Here is a 22,642-nt window from a genome sequence, read left to right as displayed (position 1 = left end):
GCTTCCGGGAAAAAAAAAAATGCTAGAGTGGCCCTGCGCAATATAATACCATTTACCATATACCAGCTAGTACCACATCACTACTCTCTACAGTGACTTTCTGTTAGCTAGTGCCAAGTTACTGTATATCTGGCAGAACCACATGAATGGTTTGTGGGGTTTAACGTCCCAAAGCGACTCAGGCTATGAGAGACGCTGTAGTGGAGGACTCCGGAAATTTAGACCACCCGGGGTTCCTTAACGTGCACTGACATTACACAGCACATGGTCTCCTTGCTTTTCGCCTCCATCGAAAAGCGTCACTGAGGCCAGGATTCGATCCCGCATCCTTATACCCTCTTTACACGGGCAGAGTTAACCACGGTTAGCGTAACTGCGGTTATGCGAAACCATGGTTAGCCCATTTACACGGCAGACCAAACCACAGTTACACCCCTAACCGTGGTTATCGCAAACCGAGTTTGGCGACCTCGGTTTTCGTCGTTAACCGAGGTTATGGCGGCGTCTGTTGACGGAGGCTGCTCGTCGGCACTCGAGTGCGTGAAGTGTACGAGCGTGTCTGCGTCAGCAGTGTACTCGTTTGCCCGTATTGAATAGCCGGTGTCTGTGCCGCCCGGCGTCTTCGGTTACGGCCTACAGCCAAGCGTCTGCGTACTGAAGCCCCGTCTTGTGTTTTCAGTATCGTTTGTGCGGCTTGGTGCTGAGCGCGGAACGTCAAAAATGTGCGGTCTTAGCTTTATAATGAAAGTGCACAAGTTCGCAACGCTTGCAGTGCGGGATGCTGCGAGCAGGCTGAGGTACGTTACACTTACCGCGGCGGTGAAGCGAGTAAGCGCGGCGAACAACGGCGGGGTGCGTAACCCCCTAGTCGTCCATAGGCCTAAATTATGTCTCTTCGAAGCCGCGGCGATCGACGCTTTGGAACTGATCAGCGCTGTCGAAATGGTGTACTCATGAAACATCCTTATTGTGAATCCTATTCTGCCGCCGTAAAATAACGATATGATAAACTTTGGCGATATATTAATCGCAGAGCTAGTACAAGCAGAACGGTGAGCCGCAATGTACCGGCGGCAGCTGTCTTGAACCGAAACTTGATAGTATCGCGGTTATCGGTCTTGCCAGCAATTTGCCGCTGGTCAGTGATCAGGAGTGATTCAATTCTGATATTCGGCTCAGTATTCCAGATGCCAATAAATATAGCACGCTTTGTTTCTGGCGTCGGCGCTAGCGAACCGCCGTGTCGTTCGCGTACGGTCTGCGGGAGGAGGGGCCAACGCGGCGGTGTTTACGATGGTCGATGAGGTGCTGCCATCGTGCGGGGCTCCACCGCGTTGGTGACGCCTTGCCGGACGGCACTCCGGAAACTACATTATAAATAAAATATCTGTAAATGCTGCTTCGTTCCGCGTCGCTTCGGTTTTACTTTATGGGCAATGGCGGCCGTAACCGAGAACGGCGGTGGGCTGTGTAAGCACAGCTAACCGCGATTGGCGGATAACCGTGGTTAAGTTCGGTAACCTCGGTTAAGCGTAACCGTGGTTAAGCCGGCCGTGTAAAGAGGGTATTAGGAAGCGCCCTAACCACTGCGCCACCCTGGCGGGGTGGCGCACATGAATGTGTCATGACAAACACAAAATAACATAAAAGGAACAGCCAAGGTCGCAATGAGCGACTGACAAATGCGTCTGTCCCTGGTACTCGTGCTTTTTTAACATCACATTATGCAGCACTGAACTGAATGCCCATACGAGCAAAAAGTAAAAACTCTAGGGGCACTTTGGACCACTAAAGAGCAATGAGGTGAAAGCCTTTATTGCACGGTGGTCTGATGCCCTCCACTATGGCACCTCCTTCCTCGTTTTCCTTATGGCTCGATTCAGGTATTCGCGGAGAAGTGTGAGATACACCTTTTCTTTCCTGTAAACCAATTTGAAATTCTGCTGATGCTTGCTGTACTGCGTCTGCTTTTGTATGCTGTGTCATGTGGCGTGAAAGGCGCTGCACTGACGACTGGATCGGGTTAACCCTCACATGTGCTCCAGTCGCCTGGTAACGTCATGACTGAATGTGATGTCATCATGGTGTAAGTTTCGGCCTTGACATCATAGTAATCTCTGTCATTATCATCTCTGTCACTATCATTATCAATCAGTATCTATCACTGAGTTCTTCACTGACAGATTTAAAGGTAAACAGCACAACCATGCAACTGCTCGCAAGATTCCAATGACAGTTCTCGCATGTTGGAATGGGGACGGAGGAAAGCAGTGGCAATGTGAGTGGCAAATATGTATTTCCTGGAGCGGCTGTGCTGGGCAGACAGAGCGGGAACATACGTGAAGACACAGGTGCCTTCACGGCCAGTCAAGCTCGAGCAGTAGTGGCATGACTGCACAATTTCCCCGGCGAGGTGTCTCTGACCACCCTCCTCACACCTCTCATAAGCATGTTGCGCGAACTGCAGCGGAGATGGTGGAGGCTGCTGCCACAGTTGCCCTATCAGTGCAATGGCAAAATGTTTTTTCCCAAGTTTATGACTACGAGAAATGGGGGTTTGCTGTAAACATTCCCACGGTGATTTCACTTATATGTACTCCTTATTTTGGTTTCCACTCTTCTTCACGCAAAAATTTCACAGAACCAAGAAGTAAAACAGCAGACCTGTCTTAGTTAGGTTATAACTGGGTTTAAATGTATTCAATGAGGTAATCACCGATAGATTAAGAGGAAACCTAGACTTTAGTGAACAAAAAGGCCAGGCTGGATTTCAGGCACACCACTTGACCACAGCCGATGTTCACGGCATCAATCAGATGAAAGAGAAACCACAGAATATACCGTATTTACAGGTAAACAATTCCGTAATGAATATATGATGCGAGGGAAGAGTTTGTGTCGAGAATAAAAAGAAAAAAATTCTGTCACGATTTCAACACAAGCTCACGATTATAACATGAAATCGTAACATTAAAGGCATCCATAGCTGGGGATGTGACAATAAAGGAGACTGCATTTAAAAATCCAAAAGAAAAGTATCCGAGTGGTTTATTCACTGTCACTACTCAGTTACTTATCGCTGTTCATGAACATGCCCCCACTCGTTTCCCCCCTCTTGATTATACACGATTTGCTAAGGACTACATGCTTTCCTCTCGCTTAGAATCCCGCATCGCTCCCTGCATGTTTTGCCCATTGGCCATGATCTAATGATATTAAACAGGATAATTCGAACCCTCAAAAACTACACCTTTTTATTATTTTCTTTTTCACTTCCACCTTCTGGTCTTTCTCCATGGTTACCTTTTTTTTAACCTTGCCTCATTTTACAGCCTCGAAGTTGCCAGAAATTTGCCTTCTCCTCGCAACTGGCTTGCCTGGTGGTAAAGCTATCGTGATGACCAGCAAAAAAAGAAAAGTTCAGATATTGCTTCTGAACATAGCATGAAGTGCTGTTTCATTGATGCAATTTCTAAAAAAGTAACTCGTGCTATAATCGTATAAATACGGTAAGCAACCCCTACATACAACCTGCTTATATTACAAGCATTTGATCCAGTCTAAGCATCAATCATGCATGCATTACATAACCATGGCATAGGAAAGGCATATGTAGAAACGCTGTTAATAGTATATGGAAACCGCACAGCAGCCACAAGTCTTCTGCAGAAAAAGCTAACCCTGATCAGGAATGGTGGTAGTTCCCCCCACCCCCCATAGTTCATCCTGTGTTTTGTGCACCCCTAATCCCACGAATTTAGCGGTGAGGGGGAGGGCAGAAGACTTCAGGATTTCGTTACAGAATGGGTATTCAGCTCTAACCGAGGATGGCGAGATTACCCTAGAAGCAAGGAACAATAATTTCAGAGATATCATTACTGAGCGCGCGGTAGAAGTAGGCGGTAGGATAAGAGAGGATACCGGTAAGCTGTCTAAGGAGACGAAAGATTTGATTAAGAAACGCCAGAGTATGAAAGCTTCCAATCCAACATACCAGATCGAATTGGCTGAGATATCAAAGCTATTCAATAAGCGCAAGGTGGCCGATATAAGGAAGTATAACATGGAGAAAAATGAGCATGCTGTAAAGAACGGGGGAAGCCTTAAAGCGGTAAAGAAGAAATTGGGCATAGGCAAAAACCAGATGTATGCGATAAGGGACAAGGCGGGCAACATCATCACGAATATGGACAAGATAGTCAAAGTAGCCGAGGAGTTCTATACAGATCTCTACAGTAGCCAAAGTAGTCAGGACCGTAATGAGATTGGCGGTAGGGAAAAACAGTCAGACGTACCATCAGTGACGAAGGACGAGGTCAAGAAAGCACTAAAAACTATGAAAAGGGGGAAATCAGCTAGAGATAACTACAGATTTGCTGAAGGACGGGGGGGATATCGTGCTAGAAAAACTGGCCACCCTGTATACACAGTGCCTGGTGTCATTGACGGTACCGGAACCATGGAAGAATGCAAACATTATCCTCATTCATAAGAAAGGGGAAGGACCTTAAAAATTACAGACCAATCAGCTTTTTGTCTGTTACGTATAAGGTGTTTACTAAGGTAATCGCTAATAGAATCAGGGCAACCTTAGATTGCAATCAAGCAAAGGATCAAGCAGGGTTTCGGAAACGGTACTCTACTATTGATCATATCCATACCATCAATCAGATGATAGAAAAATGCTCGGAATATAACCAGCCCTTATACATAGCATTCATGGATTACGAAAAAGCATTTGACTCAGTTGAAATTTCGGCGGTGATGCAGGCATTGCGAAATCAGGGGGTAGACGAGCCGTACGTGAAAGTGCTGGAAAATATATATAGTGGCTGCACAGCAACCATAGTTCTGCATAAAGAAAGTAACAAAATTCCCGTAAAGAAAGGTGTTAGGCAAGAAGACACGATCTCCCCAGTACTATTCACAGCTTGCTTAGAGGAAGTATTCAGAGACTTTGAATGGGAGCAGTTAGGGATAAGGGTAGATGGAGAATACCTCAGTAATCTGCGATTTGCTGATGACATTGCCTTGCTAAGCAACTCGGGGATGAACTGCAAATAATGATTGATGACCTAGACAGGAAAAGTAGAAAGGTAGGCTTGAAAATCAATATGCAGAAGACTCCCAAGTGCAGCTGCCGACTATAGCTGTTAACAATGTTGCGTCATACGCTTAAACGCAGAGCTTATGTGTATCCCTGACATATATCGCACCAAGTAGTGACACACAAGCAATCTTTATCTGAAGAATGGTGGCAGCTTAGATGGAGAAATGTTCATGTCAGGCCGCACAACAAAAAACACTGAAATTGTGTGATTCAGCAACTTCAGCTACAGATTTTTTTTATCGCACTAGCAGCAAAGAAGCCAGAAGAGTCAGTCAGAAGAAGCTCTGATTTCAGCTTTTAGCGATTCAGGTACTACAACCACCTGTAATGCCAAATAGTGGCCAAAGGTGCACACAGTTTCCGTACCCACTTGCTTTTGAGTATGTACACATGATTGCTGCATGTTCTCGGTTTTATCTCTGTTTAGGAGGGTGTCCACAATCGTTAGCAACGATCTGCTGACACTGGCACACAGGCGTGTAGTTTTCACGTAGATAGGAACCTAGAAGACCGGGCTTAAAAATAATGTTTCTAGCAATTTGGCAAAGTTACGAGAATGGCAAGCCTTCACAATGAACCACATAACACATTGGTTCCTAGTATTTGGCTACACTGCATTTTATTGGTGTAGTCGGGAGAATAGGAATTTCCAACTCGCAACAACCACCTCATCTTGATACATCAAGGCAACTGCTGCAGACATACAACAGATCCGAAGGCATGTCGCCTAGCACACATTACAATAGATGCTGTCAAGAGAGTGCAAGAAGTGGCCGATTCCATGCCAAGTTACTTAAGACAATGCCATGTTTCGGACACCATCACATACAGAGAACTTTTGCTCAGATAACCACAGCTGTGTTATCCCAGCAAGGGTCAATTGTTGTATATGACAAACTCTTTAATCCATGCCAGGCCTGTTCACATATAAATCTGTTGCTTTAATTCTAAAGGCTGAAAACTAGAGAGGCAAAAAATTGCAGTCACACATTTGTGCTTCTCCACCTCCCGCCACTGCAAATCATGTGTCCAAAATCACTCTGAATGCTTTCCAAATAATAACATATCAGCAAATGCAAGGGTGACAATATTCCACAACAAGATTAAATACATTGCAAGCAAGGTATTTTAAACTTAACTAGGAGCACGCTCTAAACCAGTTAAAGGAGTGAGAGTATCCATTTGGTCACACCAGTTACAGCTCACTGCACTACTGAGGTAGCGGCGGAATCCAACTGGTGGAGGAAACTCGTACGTCGGCCCCGAGTATTCCTTGCCTCTGTAAATGTAAATAAACGAGAGTAATGTTGCAATTACATTTAGTTTGCATAAATTCAGCAAACTCACTCGCAGTAGAATTTGGTTTCAGTAAAGCAAGCGAGAGTGCCTGCTGCAGAAGGAAAAAGGTAGTAACAAGGCTGGCTGTCAATGTTAGCACAAATACAAATATTTAGCACACTTACAAAACACTGAAATAGCAACAAAGAGACTAAGTTAAATCACGTGTGCAGTAAGTGCGCAATATGCTGCGGCTTGCATGGAATTGTAATGAAGAGTGCTTATAGCAGCAACTGCCAAGCTCTTTGACAGGATTACGAGGTACAGTCTTTGTCAAAAGTGTAGAGCCCAGGGGGTCTGCTTCTGGGCCAGTTCCTGCGGCTTGTAATGAATTTCCGGTATTCCAACTTTGTTGATGGCAAAAAGATTTCTTGTCCTACCTCCTTCAGTGGGAAAAGCCTCAACTAATTCTACATCAGTGCCACTATTAGGCTCAGAAGCGGACCCCTCTACACTTTTGACAAAGGCTGTACATGCAACGGTGCCTCACTCTCCTCAACAAAACGTACCACCTCAGGTTAATTATTGCTTTGTTTTCAAATAAGCTGTCAATGGCCTTGACAGCAGCTTGAAGCCAAGCACTGCACACTATTTATGGAGGCATTGTTTCTGCTATCATTCCCAGTTTTCTCAAAGTGATGACGCTGTTGAGCAGGCAAAAGATATATATTAGGGAACTTTGCGGTAGCAAAATGCATCTGAAGTGTTAAATCTATATAAACAAGCTCAGCGAGTTCTACCAATGCAGTTATTTTAGTAGTAAAAGAGCAGATACTCTCATGGGCAAGAACCTATAATAGCCGAAGTCACCCTCATTGCTGCATGCACCGATGTGAGTACTCGACAGTGGAATGTGTGAGCATATAAGCACAATAAATTCGTGCGGGTATACGCCCGTATCTTGTAGCAATTTCATGCTGAGCAGTAGGCTCGTTTCACTCCGGGGCTCATTTTGCACTCGGCCAGTTTACATTTATACTATCTCTCAGCTAGCCAGCAACTCACCTACTTTAACACTTCGTCGACACTGTAAAGGCCCGTTCACACTTGCGACAGTCGCAAATGGTCGCATCGGTCGAAAAGCGACTGCCGCGGGCCGATCGGGCACTGCTCGATTTTTCAGTCGCGCGACTACTAGTCGCGAACCATTTCACCAATCAGCGAGGCCCCGGAGTACTCGATCGAGCACCTTCTCAATGCAATTAAAGAATACCCCTACCTTTTCAACAAACGGCATCCGGAATTCAAAGGCATGGAGATAGGATATGGCCTGGGAGGAGATTGGAAAGATATTCGGACTATCCGGCAAATACCATGAACTTTTGAGAAATGGGTTTTTCACGCAGGTGCAACATTTTATATTGACGCCACGGTGATTGACATCGTCTATTTGTCGTCGGCGTTCTCCTGGAAACACGAGAGCGCGGTATGCGTACCGGCTCGCCTGAAAAAGCTGAAGTGTCTGGCAGGCGGCAGCTACCGACGTTCACTGTCATCGCCCAGCAGCTCTCCTACTCCCAACTCGTTCGGAACGAGAACAGAACGAGAAGGCGACTGTCGCAAGTGTGAACATCGGTAGTGACGAGCTCCTCTCCTCTGGTCGCGCGACTACCAGTCGCGCGTCCTCAACCTTAAAGAAGCTGACCTCTTGCCCTGCAGCACCACGTATGGGCCGCATGGATGAATACCTTACGAGTTTTTTGACAGAAGCACGATCGTTTCTATGGGCCCAGCCACTCTATCTGCTGACGCTGCGAGGAAGGCAATAAAACCTCCTGATCATAAACTAGCGCGTCCACGCTGGCGCACACCAAAATGCCTGCTACTGCCCAAACAAACTAGGCCACAAACGAAGAATCTTAAAAAAAAAAAAAAAAAAACAAATTACAAACTTCCGTGACTGTCGACTCACAAATAGTTTCACATCATCTGTAAGTCGCCGCGTACGTCCCAATACCCCAGTGCACCCCGAAGACAACAGCAACGGCGACCGATCGGTGCACAGCGCCGATCTTTCAGCGCGAAGAAATGGGATCGACGCCATTATGCAGTCTCCACATGCCTTCGCCCGGAGACTGTCGCGTGATTACGCCGCGTCAGTAATTGAGACTACCGCATAGCTGCACTGCCGTGTAAAAACTCGTTAAAAAAAGCTGCAAGACGGTAGCAGAACGACGACAAATGCTTTACCTAGAGCTCGCGGGCATGTACGAAGGCTGTGGCTAAAGGTACGTCCGACGGACCCGATCAATGGTCTTAAAGGTACGTCCGATGGACCCGGTGCGTTTTTCTTCGGGATACGACGGACGGATCCGGGAAATATTTTTCAGAGGGACGGCGGACGGACCCGACCGGTAGGGTTCTTCCGACAGACCCAACGCATTTTTCTCCGATATGGGCCTTGGGATCCGTCGGGAAAGCCGGACGGATCCGAGATCCCCAGATGTGGTTGTAGCAACAACATGGTAGCCATATGTAGCCAAATCGAAGTTGGTATGAGGTGTACGTTATGTGCGAGGTGCAGGAAGTATGTACTACTGCATGCGTGAAATGTGAAATTACAAAGAATAGTACAGTGGCAGGAATAGTGCCTAGAATGGGTGATATACTACTTGATGGCATGATGATAGGTTTACGTGAGTTGGACCGCGGCAGGGTCGCAAGCACGACCAGCGCAAGCGCATGTAATCGCGGTGTTGACAGCCAGCCTGCGGCCCGCACGTCCGCTCATTTGGTCCTCGTTATCATGTGGATTAACGTCTGCGACGGTCGTTATGTAGTTATGTAGTTTTGATTCTTCAAAGTTTCCTCACTTCTATCTGTGATGAGATGCGTCACGTAACGCATCGCTTTCTGCTCGCATTGAGGTTTGGTGCTGCAAGTTCTACGTAGTCGCTAAAAAAGCTGGGTGCCGCCGGCGTGTCTCTGGCCCAAGCATCGCGTCATTCGTGTTTGTTGGAGGTGTGGTTTGTGCTTACCGTGAGATGCTGTGATGTACGGATTACGTCCTACTAGAGTGCTGTGTGAGACTACTAAGAGTGCTGTGATGAGTGCGCCGATGTCCGGACGGACATCAGTGTGACCGTTTATGATCGGCGATGTTGCACGTGCATGTCAGTGTTTATTAGGTGCAGTGGTAATTTATTTACACGCGCTGTGCAACAATCAGACGAAAATAAGGTATCGACAATTTGTTAGCCTGCACTACAGAGCTCAAAACTCGGAAAATGGGAATGCACATGATGCAGTTTTCGCATGTTGGAGCTAGTGGACCGAAAAATAAGTGCAAAGCCCACACTGCCGGGATCCGCATTACTACAGGTGAAATGGTTCAGGTTTCTGTAAAATAGCTACCTGGCACAGCACCTTCCTAAATGTTCAGGCTTTGTACTATTATTGAAGGCCACTTTATCATTAATAAAAGAATGAATATGCTTTATGTGTTAATGACTAGTGCTTTTTCAACATATGTTCATTTTTTTTTTCGTTTTTTCTTAGTTTCCTTTGTTTTTCATGCTAGAAAAACACAAATAGTACACTTTTGAACTTGTCAGTCCAAAGCTGAACATGAATATCTGCCATGCATGTGACAGCTTTAATGCTAGAAAGGTTGACGTGTATAGCATGTACGTAGACGCTGCGACATCTTAGTGGCACGTTCGGCTACTTGCCCCAAGGTCGTGATGTTTAATGCCAGTGATGGCAGTCGCACTTTGGTGCAGGCGAAATGCAAATGCTTCTGTTTCCTGCAAGATGTCAATGCAAAGTACAAAGCCCAGGCAGTCAAATTAGTCTGGAGCTCTCCACTACGGTATTTTTCATAGCTACATATGTCACTTTAGAATGTGAAACCCTACATGCCACAGGTAGGCTGCATTGTTTTTTAGATTTTGTAACCTCTCATCTATGTTTTGCAACATTTGGCTAATTTTAGTTCTCAAACAGTTGTTAAAGATGAAACCAAAGCAGTTCTTGGCATGGTTTCCTGCTTGGATTAATTTGCTAATTGCAGTTCTTTGAAACTTGCATCAATGCTGGACAGTTCAAATAGCAGGCAGTTGAATTACAAAAGTGATGTGGATCGTGCATATCAGTTCGGACAAATGGAAAGTAATGGTCCCCTCCTTGCATGCATAGGTGCCCTTAGATAAATACATACTCGGGTGTGTGATTGTGACGCATATCAAGGGTCAACAGAAGGCCATGTGGAGCCAGTGTGATATTCTTCATGAAGGCTAAAGTAGAATTGTACAACAGCTGCTGTACCATGCAGAAAAAAATTGATCGTTTAGTGTATGATTAACTGACCATGAATAGCATCTTACTCAGAGTATGATGTCATATATATCTGGTTTAGCATCCCAAAATAACTACGGCTATGAGGAACACGATAGTTGAGGGCTCCGGTATAATTTCGACCACCTGGGGTTCTTTTACATGCACTAACACCGCACGGTGCATGACGGCCTATTGTTTCGCCTCTATTGAAATGCTCCTGCTCTGGCTGGAACCAAATCTGCATCTTTGGGTTCAGCAGCCAAGCACTAACTACTGAGCCAGCACAACGTGGCCAAGTATCAAAATGCATGGCATTACATTTCCTTCTAGCCTGTGGTTTTCTTCACAGAACTAATGTATACAAGGAAAAGTAAATAGCAATAAAACACTAGTTTTATTGCACATTATATTCACATTTCAGCAAACATTCTCTAGGAAAAAAATTCTCATAATGTTTGCATGAAAACCATGAACATCTTACAAAAACAAAACAATGCACTTACTCCACTGCAATTATTAATGGGCAAGGTTGCATCTATGCTACTACACTGCACTTATCACAAAACCACAAGCCCCATCTGCTTTGGCCAATCACTTGATGAAACTAACGGAGACAGATGTCGCACACCACAGACTGGTCGTCTCGCAACATATGTCTGCATGTGTTGCATTTCAATTTCATGCCTTTCCACTTAGCTTCAACTGTTGCCAGCATTACTAGTCACCCATCTTTTCTGAAATTCCTTTTTACGCTGTTGGGATCAGCATCCTTGTTAACGATAGTCTCTGGAATTTTCGATGCTATCATTTTCACATCTTCCTCATCTGGAAGAATGAAGGAAAGACAAGCTTTGAGCAGAAAAAAAAATTAGGGAGACTCCTAATCTCCACCTGTAAGGGTATGGTGTGCCAGCGTTAATGGTTCTTGTCTGCAGATCCCACTGTGGATTCCTGTTTTTTTACATGCCCTTTGCTACAAACATAATTACTAATTCCTTAATTCATGTCTCTGTTATCTCAGATATACTCATTAGCATACGGTCGTAGGCTGCCCTGTTAGGTGATAGACAACCTGGCATAGACCTCTGTAAGCGTCAACCTTTCTTAATTGGAGCTGAAACGTCCCAGAACATATTTCAAATACAACTTTGTAAGCTTGACTTAACAGCTCCTGCCATGTCATGTGGCCTCGTGAGATTTGGCTCGTGGCACTTTTGGCTTGTGCACAGGGGTCATCTGTTAAATACTGGTTAACATGCATGAAAAATTCATTTTCACACAAACTGGTGGCAAATGGTCAAGTGGTGCACTGCAGATTGTGAAATGTATACCCATATGCATGCAAGGATAGCATCATCACATAACATGATCAAGAGTTTTATCAGTACCTGTAGTTACATAGCATTTCAATGCCCATTAAAGGACCACCTCAGACAATGGTTGTTGTTACCACAAGACCTGTTCTAACAGCGTACTGACACCATTCCACTGAGCGATGGACATATGCATACCCTAGATAGCTCATGATTGTGGATCTCATTTATTTCTATGACTTCCAAGGAGTTCCTGTCGTCAGAAACCCTACAGTTTATGAAATCGGGACAGTTGTCTTGAAAGGTGGTGAAAAGAAATAACCAGGTTACCTTGACGCAATGCTAAATTACAGAGGGTGAATATGCAGCATGAAGATAACAAGAAGCTTGTACAAAGAAAAGTGAGAGTGAAATGGCAGGATTTTTGAAACATTGAAATAAACTACAAACTATACTTGTCAAACCTGTCATTAAGGAATGGAAATCATGCAGTAATCAAAAACACAACATGGAGGCCATTTTAGGTCATCTTCACAAAACACATACCCACACCTCACACACAGCTGAATACTTATGAAAGAGGACAAACCAATATGCAAGGAGTGTGGAGATGAACTAACAATAAACCATATTTTACACGTGCGCCAGAGTCGAGAAAGTAAGAGGAAACATTTTGTACAATTTTGCAACAGATCCCTTTACATCCCAGCATGATCCTAGGAAATAAGAGAATAAGTGTCCTGTTTAAGTTGTTGCGCATTTCTCTTATATACTATGCAGAACCAACTAGCCCGACAACACGCTCTTCTGAACTGTAATCCTAGGAGAGACGTGCAAATTTCCTGCATTTTTGGTTTCTTAAAATGTTCCTAAACAAGCTACATCCTAAAGAACAGTTTAGTCATTACACACAAATAAATACATTAAACCTTGTTCTTGGTGCATGGCAGCATTAGTCGCTTATGCACCATAAAAATCAACACAATGCTGTAAGGTATACCTTGGTTAGCTATGTTATATGAGACAAGCTTTCGGTCTGGTGTGGTCCTTATTCACGTGAAAGCGCTGTCATGAGGGTCTATGTCCCAGCGATCGGAAAGTGACCTATTCCAATAATTTTACAAACTGAAGGCGGTTCTACAGATATCTAAAGACTGGAGTGCTCAACTGTTTTATCAACGTCCGCCTGCTTTGACTGCCTGGAGTGAAACTGTTGAATAGAATACAGTTTTGAACATTTAACGCGTTTCTGAAGGCGTTGCTTTCAATTACGGGGCCCACAAAAGCAGCTGAATGTCAAACGCCGCCTAGGTAGGCTTTCTAGCAAGACAGCGGTGTAGCGTGGAAAATCGCTCCGCCGGTCTATCGTTGGCGCCGCTGACTTGACAGGCGAACTGTTCAAACTTACAGCTACTGACCACACCTGAAACACTGAATTGCGCATGATCAAGGCAGAATTTCTCTAACACAGAGCACTGGTAGCTATCGATTTCGCGCCCAATATTGTGAAAATCTGTCCTCTCTTCGATCATTGATACGTCCACGGTTGAACATTTATGCGCCTCGGGGTAAGCCAGCCGTTGGAACATGGATGCGTGGTTGTAGCAACGATCACTTGCGTGGCGCACTCTGCAAAATTCCAAGAGTCAGCTTCTGCAACGAAATGTGCAGCGCACATTTTCTAACGCGTACCCAAGTCCGCCGATGCATGCATATCGATCCCGATCGTTTCAAAGCTGCGCGGCCGTTCAGTCGGGTCATGCTAACCTCGAGCATGCGGGGGTTTAAACTACATGTACGCAAAATTCAACGACAAGAAAAAGATGCAGGCTAAGCACTTTAGTCTAGTCTTCCCCTAAATACCAAAGAACATTGCTGTTCACAGGGAATTCGGATCATTCACGCTTCCGGCTTTCCGGTTGTGCACTCTTGCAGTGCGGTGCAGTAGGTCTTAGCCTCGACGAGTCGATGTGCAGCTCGCCGCAGTAGCAGCGCAGGCCTCTAGTAGATTCGGCATGTCTTCTGCCACGGCTCTGTGGTAGAATTTAAACGAAGAATTTGGCTAGAAACATCCTGTTTCCTCGGTCTGCATGTGAGGAAAGAGCATAATGCCATTTCACATACATACTTTGGACTGCCGAATGTTCTGCACGGCGAGGTGTGTGTGTTGTACCGGCGCTAGATCTTCGGAGGTCGATGCAGGACCTAAGACAGCGTAAATGCTAGGAATAGCCCGCTTACATTACGGGCAGATCGAGGTAATAGTTTAGTGCGAAGCGAAAGCTGCTCGTGAATGTGCGTATCTCGATGCCAGCTGGTGGAGCTGGTGCAGTACGTAGCATCGCCTGCAGCTATGTGCGTGACAGCGATGCTTGCCGTACACAACCCTAAGGGAAGACCGTTATCTATGTTAGAACGAGTGCACTCTTCGTAGCAATTCACCATCATTCGCGTACGACTCACACCGTAGTCGGAGGCTGCAGACAGGCCAGGGACAGTACCGAAGGCTGCGCTGTTGAATTTAAGGCAACAATCCACGAACTGAATCAGATTTTCATCGAATTTGCATCTATCGGGATGATGCCCCGCAAACTACAACAAGCCGAAGCATGAAAAGCGACCTAGGGCTCTCAAGGCGCGAGCACCCGTTGCCCGAAAAGCGCGCCAGCTTTTGTTCGGGTGGCTCGGGCGCTGTGAAACGGGGTAATTGGCATCTGGGTTTGAGGCTTATTTCCAGTAAAAAGCAAATACTAAAAGTTATTTGACGTCACATCCGTCGAGAGAATCACCGCATCGCCCATTCCACTTTGGTTCTGGGCGCGCATGCGCAGTTCACGGAGCCGGCTCTCTGCAAGTTCAGGCATAGAGTTAATGCAAAGATTTGAGGCCCGAAATCGAGAAAAAACTGCTCTCGGAGGCGTGCACAATTTTCGCAGAAGAGAGTCGAAAAGCTGATGATGAGTCTGAGGTCATTCCCTTCGTATCGGGAGATCAACGGGGTCCCCCGGATCGGACCAAAAAAATTGTAAAAAAATAAAAAAGTAAAAAATAATAATAATAAAGAAAAACAACAAAACATTCACAACACGCACACACACACACACACACACACACACACACACACACACACACACACACACACACACACACACAGTGCCTCGGCGGAATCATCGAAGCGCCGGCGGTACACGAGTGTGCTCCGGCGCGCGCCTCGAAAAGAAGGGCACTACCCCCGCTGTTGTCGTACAGGAGTTCTGGTGCTTGTGCGTGCGGTACATTTGGAGCGTTGATTTGGTCTCCATAGCGGATTGCCAGCGGCCGGTCTCTGCTGCTTGCACCCGGGTCCGCACCGCGCGTCCGCTCTTGCGTTCAGTTAGCTCGTTCTCTTGGGTGGAATTTTCAGAGACTGTACTTGCAGCGCAACCGCTGTACCCGGGAGCACCATCGCGTTCTGGTCCCCTTAAAGTAGAGGTACCGAGACACTCGTCGTGCCCATCGTGAGTCGTGTAATATGCGGAGCCATTCCTCGAATGCAATTTTGCTGCTTGCCTCTCTAGCTTCGAACGACGACCAGCCGAGGTCACCCTGGATTGCCTCAATGGCAACTCGCCCGTGACACCCCAGGGCTACTCGGCCAACTTCGTGTTGTCCGCGCTCCAGCCAAGCAAGCGTAGAGGCCGATATGCACACCACAGCATTCGCGAATGTCAGGGCCGGAACGTGCACAGCCTTCCACAATTCGCGAACTATTACGTATCGGCTGCATCCCCACAGGCACCGTTTGCGCAAAATACAGCACACTCGCTGGGACGAACGTCGCACGTGTTCTTCGTGTGCTGCATATACGTCTCCTCGGGCACTGATGTTAATGCCGAGGTACCTGTAGGTGGTGGTCTGGGGTATAGGCTCTCCGCCCAAGAGAGTGCTTCTCTGTCAGGGGAGATGTAATAGGCAGTAGCCACTTGCAGTGGCTAGTCTTGGATAGCCTGGGAGGCGCTGCTGTGCGCTCGCGGAAGCTAGCAGGACCTTCGGCACCCCGCCGGGGTGGCGCAGTGGTTACAGCGCTCGACTACTGTTCCCAAGGACGCGGGATCGAATCCTGGCCTCGGCGGCCGCTTTTCAATGGAGGCGAAAAGCAAGGCGCCCGTGTGCTGTGCGATGTCAGTTCACGTTAAAGAACCCCAGATGGTCTAAATTTCCGGAGCCCTCCACTACGGCGTCTCTCATAGCCGGAATTGCTTGGGACGTTAAACCCCACAAACCAACCAGGAGCTTCGGCACGGCTCGTGCTGCGCAGTTAGGCTTACGCCGGGCTCTAATAAAGACTGTGTTGGTTAGCAGCTCTCGGGCTTCGTCGGCTACTGCTCAACAATCGCACTATCGCGTGCTCGGATGATCCCCGGGTTCTTTTTGTCTTTCTTTACTCGACAACATTAAAGAGCTGCGTGGTGCGAGTCAGGCAGACAGTCAGTTTTTTTTTTTTCTTTTTTCGAAACGTTTTTTGCAAGAACTTATTCCTAATTCATACTTTTATATAATACAGCCTAACTTCGGATCAAGTAAACATTTCTTGTGCCTGCACAAAACCCCGACCAATCCGTTCCTGTGGGTATGTGCTTGAGGAGAGAAGAGGTCAGATTCCAACGTTAGTGCTAATTTACAAACTTCGCTGTCTTTTTTCTTTTCATTTTATTCAATTCTACGATCTTGAATCTATTTTTTCTTTAGCTGATAATTGATTTGTTACAGTAATCCAGTATATGTAGTGCATTCGGCTCTCCACACACAACCCTAGCTAATCCCCCTCGTGGGTATATGTGCAATTTGCCAAGGAAGAAGAAGACAAAGAAGAAGAAGAGGAATGCGTCAGCGGCGGTGCATGTTGGTGTTCCTGCGTTTCCGCCTCGTCTGATGAGCGTCAGGGCTACGAAGAAGCTCCGGAACCAGCACATTCAAGCTTTTGTACGGTGGCGGCCCCTGAACACACTGAAGAAGAGCGGCTACACAAGGGCAATCGAGGTTGTCGCGGACAAGAAAGAGATCCTTGTAAATGACCGCGTCATTCCGGAGCGTTCTCTCTGCAAGTCATCCACTTTTGACAAGGTGTTTGGACCCGAAGCAAAGCAGATCGACGTGTACCGGGCGGTCATGGGGCCCACCATAGCCCAGGTCATGATGGGCTACAACTGCACTGTGTTCGCGTATGGCCAAATGTGCACTGGCTACACCTTCACAAAGAGTCATCGATCAAATGCGCATCTGGGCTGGGTTAATGACCAGCTAGCTGGGATTATTCCCCGCACTATGCATCAGGTCTTTGAAGAACTCCAAGCACAAGACATCGAGTCCACTATCGAGGTGTCCTTCCTCGAGTTGTACAACGAGGAGGTGTTTGATCTGCTGAGTGCACACGAGGGCACATCGATACACAAGGTCTACGAGGACTCTGCTAGAAAGGAATTCGTGATAATCCAGGCCCTCGAAGAAATCATGCGCAACCGTCAAGAGGTCTTCATTCTTGAGAAAGCTGCAGCTAAGCGCCAACCTGCGGCCACTCTGCTCAACGCAACCTCGTCACGCAGTCACGCCGTCTTTGCAGCCACTGTCCGCATCCGTGAATTGACTGATGATGGCGATGAGCTGGCCAAAACTGGACAGCTCGACCTGGTTGACCTTGTGGACATCGAGAACATAGGCTGCTTTGGCGCTATTGGCCGAGGAGCCCGTGAAGCAGGCAACGGCGACCAATCTCTTCTTACTTTGGGCCGTGTCATAACTGCTTTGGTGGACAATGCAGCATGTGTGCCTTACAGAGAAAGCAAAGTGACGCGGCTGCTGCAGAGCTCCTTGGGCAGCCGCTCCATGAATTCCATCGCTGCGACAATCTCACCAGACATGTCGAACCTTGAGGAGACCTCGAGCACCTTGGACTACGCCCACCGGGCCAAGAACATAACCAAGCAGCCAGAGGTAAACCAAAAAAAATACCAATAAAGAGCTTACTAACGAGTGCAGAGAGTATATAAGAGGATGCGGAGGGACGTCGCAGCAACCAGTGACAAGAATGGGATCCTTGTGGACCAGGAGAACTATACAGGAACATAGAATGCAGATCGAACGGCCAGTCACAGAAGATTCTGGAGAAGGAAGCTCAGACTGAGTCTCCGACAGAAAAGCTATCAGCAGTTAATCAGCTGTGTTATTAAAAATAAAAGCAGACAGTTTCAGAAACGACTATACAGCACCTGCCACAATCCGGGAAATGAAGATGAGCTTGGATGCAACTGAGCAGGTGCTGTCTAAGACGTCGATTGAGAGAGACAGCAGGCTGCCCTTGTTTGCGTCCAGAAGCTGCACTCACTGCAGCTGCTGAGGAGCTTGTGTGAGACGATCGACGTTGACCTGCTGTATCATAAGCTTCACCGAACATCTGTCATCGGTCAGACCAACAAGGAAAGACAGTCTGGATTCGTGGAGAGCTCAAAGGACCGCTTCAGCCAGGTTGAGACTAACTCACATTTCAGTAATTATTGCACTGTATAATCGTTTTGATCAAATCCACGTATCTGTGCCTGTCCTGCCTATTCTTTGTAATGTATTGAATATATAATGTACACACTCTGCTGTGGGACGGCCGACCCGGGCCCTGAAGGTACTTCAAATAAATAAACTGCATTGAAAAAGTCGCCACTCGGCGTCATTCCTTAGAGGCGTTGGAGGATCATTTGCCACCCTCTGCAGCCGATTACAGGAACTGCTGTTGTGGCATACACTTCTAAAGCCAAGGAACTTGCTGATGAAGGTACTGCAGCCAACATGTCCACCCATTGCGGTAGTCCACAGTCGAGGCTCCGGCCGCAGCCTAGATTGTGGAGAATACCCCAGCATGTTTCGGACGCTGTCGTGTGCTCGAATGTTCCCTGGTTTCAAATTTTGCCCAGTTTCGTTTTGGTCTTTTTCTTTCCTTGACAACTTTAAACAGCTGCGTGCTGCGTGCGACTCAGGCGGCAAGAGTTGTAGGGCAGAGAAGATAGGCCACTATCTCATTTGTGGCCGTTACATACGACTCCAAGGTTTTGTCTTTTTAGTGTCCTTGCCCACGTTACCTAATTCGTCTAGCAAGGTGATTATTTATTGTATAGGTGAATTTAACCCTGTGATTCCCAGCATTGCATGAAATGTGGATAATATTCGTTTCTGCTCCTGTAACTGTCTGCATTGCCAGCACGCTTGAAGTAATCGTCTTTTTCAGCATACTTATCAACGCAACGACGAAGTGTCAGCTGTCGCAGATGCAGGAGGCCCGTGAAACGATAAGCTCGTTCAAAAGCTGCCCCTAACTCCAAAACAGCCAAAATATTAGTGACCGTAATACTGCGTTTACAGATTATGGAGCAGTTTTGAATTTCCTGAATGCACCTATACGTATTTTTGCAAGGTTTTGTCGCCCTCGGATATTCAAACAATTATAAAAAGAATTTACTCAATTCAATTACCTTGGGCTTAATATCTTCCTAATGAATCTCCCATATGTTTACCTTACGATGATAAAAGAACCATTAGTGATGAAATCCTGGAAGCTCATAACTTTTATCCGACGTTTTCAATCATTGACGGGCAAAGGAGATTGGCTGACGCCTTCCTTAACACCTCCTCCCAATTCTGAAAAAAAATGAGAAGGGTTCAACGCCGCTGAACCAAATATGGAGCGAAAGCATTAGCTGCGGGTGACCGAGCGTTCTTCTTACTTCTTTTCTTCTTCTTCTTCTTCTTCTCCTTCTCCGCCTTCTTCTTCTCCTTCGTCGTTTTCTTCTTCTTCGCGCCTGTTCGGGGTCATTCGGGACTGCTTCCACTGACTACGCAACGGGCCGAAACTTGGCCTAATACAATCCACAAACACACGTTTTTCAGCGAATGATCTCGTAAATCCGTCCCGCAGTTGTCTGGAAAACGATCCGTGTGTGGTGCGGGCAGAACCGGTAAGGCATAGTATATCAGCGCGGCTATTGTATATGAAATGAACGCCGAGGAAAAATTGAACCTGGCGTGTATGACGACTAGTTACAACTTTCCATTGACAAACAGCCCACAATCGCCGAAAACGGAGCTTTTATGATCTTGTACATTGGCCGGAAGGACGAAAATCTAGAGCTGACACCACCGTCCACATCCGTAGTTGGCGATCGCAGAGTCCATAATTTTCACATCATCATCATCGCCAAATTTATTCTCTTATCACCCCCAAATTTACAAGTAATAAATACCTATAGTTTGCTGCTGTCCGAGCGCCAAGAGAGAAAAGAAAACGCCAACGATCGAATTTTAGGTAGGAACCAAATTTGTGCGGCGTAACTGTTTCAGCATCCCTTTAATGTTGAAGACATCGATCAGTTGTTTCTGCAGACCTCTCTTCGCTCGGATTCTTTCGCCGAATCTAACGTCATGGGTTCTGTGAATATTTTCGCGTTGAGTTGATGGCAGTCCTGGAGTCGGGAAGGCACCGAAATGACTGTACTGTACAAGAAACTTCATGGAGCTATCTCGCCGGCGCACAGAAACGAAAAGTTTGGATACGGCGAAGCGACATGCAGTTGTGCTCGGCGGTGCCTGCAACTCTCGGTTGCGCTCGATTTAAAGCTGGCAAGAAAATCTGTCTGTTAAGGATCGAAATGCAACTATAACAATCTAGAGCAGGTGGCTGAATTCACGCGTCGCTGCGATCGTACGAGATAAATCCAGGCGCACGCCGTTACAAAGAAAGTGATACGGCCGCGTCTTAGAGTCATTGACCGCTAACAACCAAATATGCACGAAGTTTCGAGGTAATAGTCAACCGCAAAGGTTGAAGAGAGGCTTGTGTAAAAACAGCGGACGCCGGTTCAAACTGAAAACGACGAAGTTGAAGTTTGGGTATTGCGAGGAGGCGGCAGGCAGTCACGTATTTTTTTTTTTTCACAACATTTTTCACCAGGACTAATTCCAAATTCATAATTTATATATAATACAGCCTAAGTTCGGATCAAGTAATCATTTTTTGTGTATGTCCTAAACCACAACCAATTCGCTGTTGTGGGTACGTGCTTGAAAAGTCAGATTCGAACGTTATAGTGCTAATTTACAAACTTCGCTCAGTCTTTTTTTTTTCTTTTATTCAATTCTACGATCTAGAATTATAGTTTTTTTTTATTTAGCAGATAATTGATTTGTTACAGTAATCCAGTATACGCAGTACATTTGGCTCTCCACACTGAACCCTGTAAGGGTAAGGAAGAAGACCAAGAGGAAGAAGAAGAAGAAGAATGCGTCAGCGGCGGTGCGTTGCTATGTTTCCGTCTTGTCTGACGAGCGCCATGGCTACGAAGAAGCTCGGGAATCAGCACATTCAAGTTTTTGTCTGGTGGCAACCCCCAAACACACTGGAGATGAGCGGCTACACAAGTGCGGTCGAGGTGGTCGCGGACCAGAGAAAGATCCTTGTAAATGACCGCGTCATTCCGGAGCGTTCTCTCCGCAAGTCATCCACTTTTGACAAGGTGTTTGGACCCGAAGCAAAGCAGATCGACGTGTACCGGGCGGTCATGGGGCCCACCATAGCCCAGGTCATGATGGACTACAACTGCACTGTGTTCGCATATGGCCAAATGCGCACCGGCTACACCGTCGCCGTGGAGGATGAACGATCAAACGTGCATCTGTGGTGGACTAATAGCCAGCTGGCCGAGACCATTCCCCCCACTCGACATCAGCTCTTTGAAAAGCTCCAATCACAAGACCTCGAGTTCACGATCGAGGTCTCCTTCCTCGTGTTGTACAGCGAGGAGGTTTTTGATCTGCTGAGTGCACACGAGGACACGCCGATGCTCAAGATTTACGAGGACTCTACAAGAAAGGGATCCATGATAATACAAGGCCTTGAAGAGATCACTGTGCGCAACCGTCAAGAGGTACCTGAGATGGGTGCAGCTAAGCGCCAGACTGCGGCCACACTGCTCAACGAAACCTCGTCACGCAGTCACGCCGTCTTTGCAGTCAGTGTCCGAATCCGTGAAATGGCTGATGATGGCGATGAGCTGGTCAAAACTGGACAGCTCAATCTGGTTGATCTTGTGGGCAGCGAGAACATAGACTGCTCTAGCGCTGCTGACCGAGGAGCACGTGAAGCAGGCAACGGCGACCAATCTCTGCTTACTTTGGGCCGTGTCAGAACTGCTTTGGTGGACAAGTCAGCACGTGCACGTGCCTTAGAAGGAAAGCAATCTGACGTGTCTGCTGCAGGGCGCATTAGGTGGTCGCACCAAGACTTCCTACCATCTCACCCTTGAGAGTGGTAGACACGACTGAACGGCACCTAGCAACTGCTGCCCTGCTCCATGCAGGACACAGATATGAGCTTGGATTCAACTGAGCAGGTGCAGTCTAAGGCATCGCTTGAGAGAGGCAGACTGCCCTTGTTCGCGTCCGGAAGCTGCAATCACTGCAGATGCTGAGGAGCTTGTGTGAGCTGCCAAGACTACAATGGGCGACATTGACCTGCTGTATCAGAAGCTTCAGCGATCACCTGTCATCGATCAGACCAACAAGGAAAGACAGTCTGGATTCGTGG

The 22,642-nt window shown here is 46.8% G+C and overlaps 1 long non-coding RNA gene and 1 pseudogene across 1 annotated transcript in view; one reads left to right on the top strand and one right to left on the bottom strand.

Annotated features, from left to right (window-relative positions):
• Positions 1 to 4,884: 4,884 nt before the first annotated feature.
• LOC146170968 (uncharacterized) overlaps positions 4,885 to 22,642 on the bottom strand; it is an 84,155-nt gene continuing 66,397 nt past the window's right edge. The window contains exon 3 of the long non-coding RNA XR_014702984.1: positions 4,885 to 6,389. This is a non-coding gene — a long non-coding RNA (uncharacterized LOC146170968). The remainder of the gene's footprint in view (positions 6,390 to 22,642) is intronic.
• Positions 16,855 to 18,592, top strand: LOC146170970 (kinesin-like protein KLP2 pseudogene; annotated as a pseudogene).

Source organism: Amblyomma maculatum, unplaced genomic scaffold (genome assembly GCF_055883805.1).
Source record: "Amblyomma maculatum isolate TAMU_Amacu unplaced genomic scaffold, ASM5588380v1 scaffold_24, whole genome shotgun sequence".
NCBI lineage: Eukaryota > Metazoa > Arthropoda > Arachnida > Ixodida > Ixodidae > Amblyomma > Amblyomma maculatum.
This window is presented reverse-complemented; position numbering and strand designations above follow the sequence as displayed.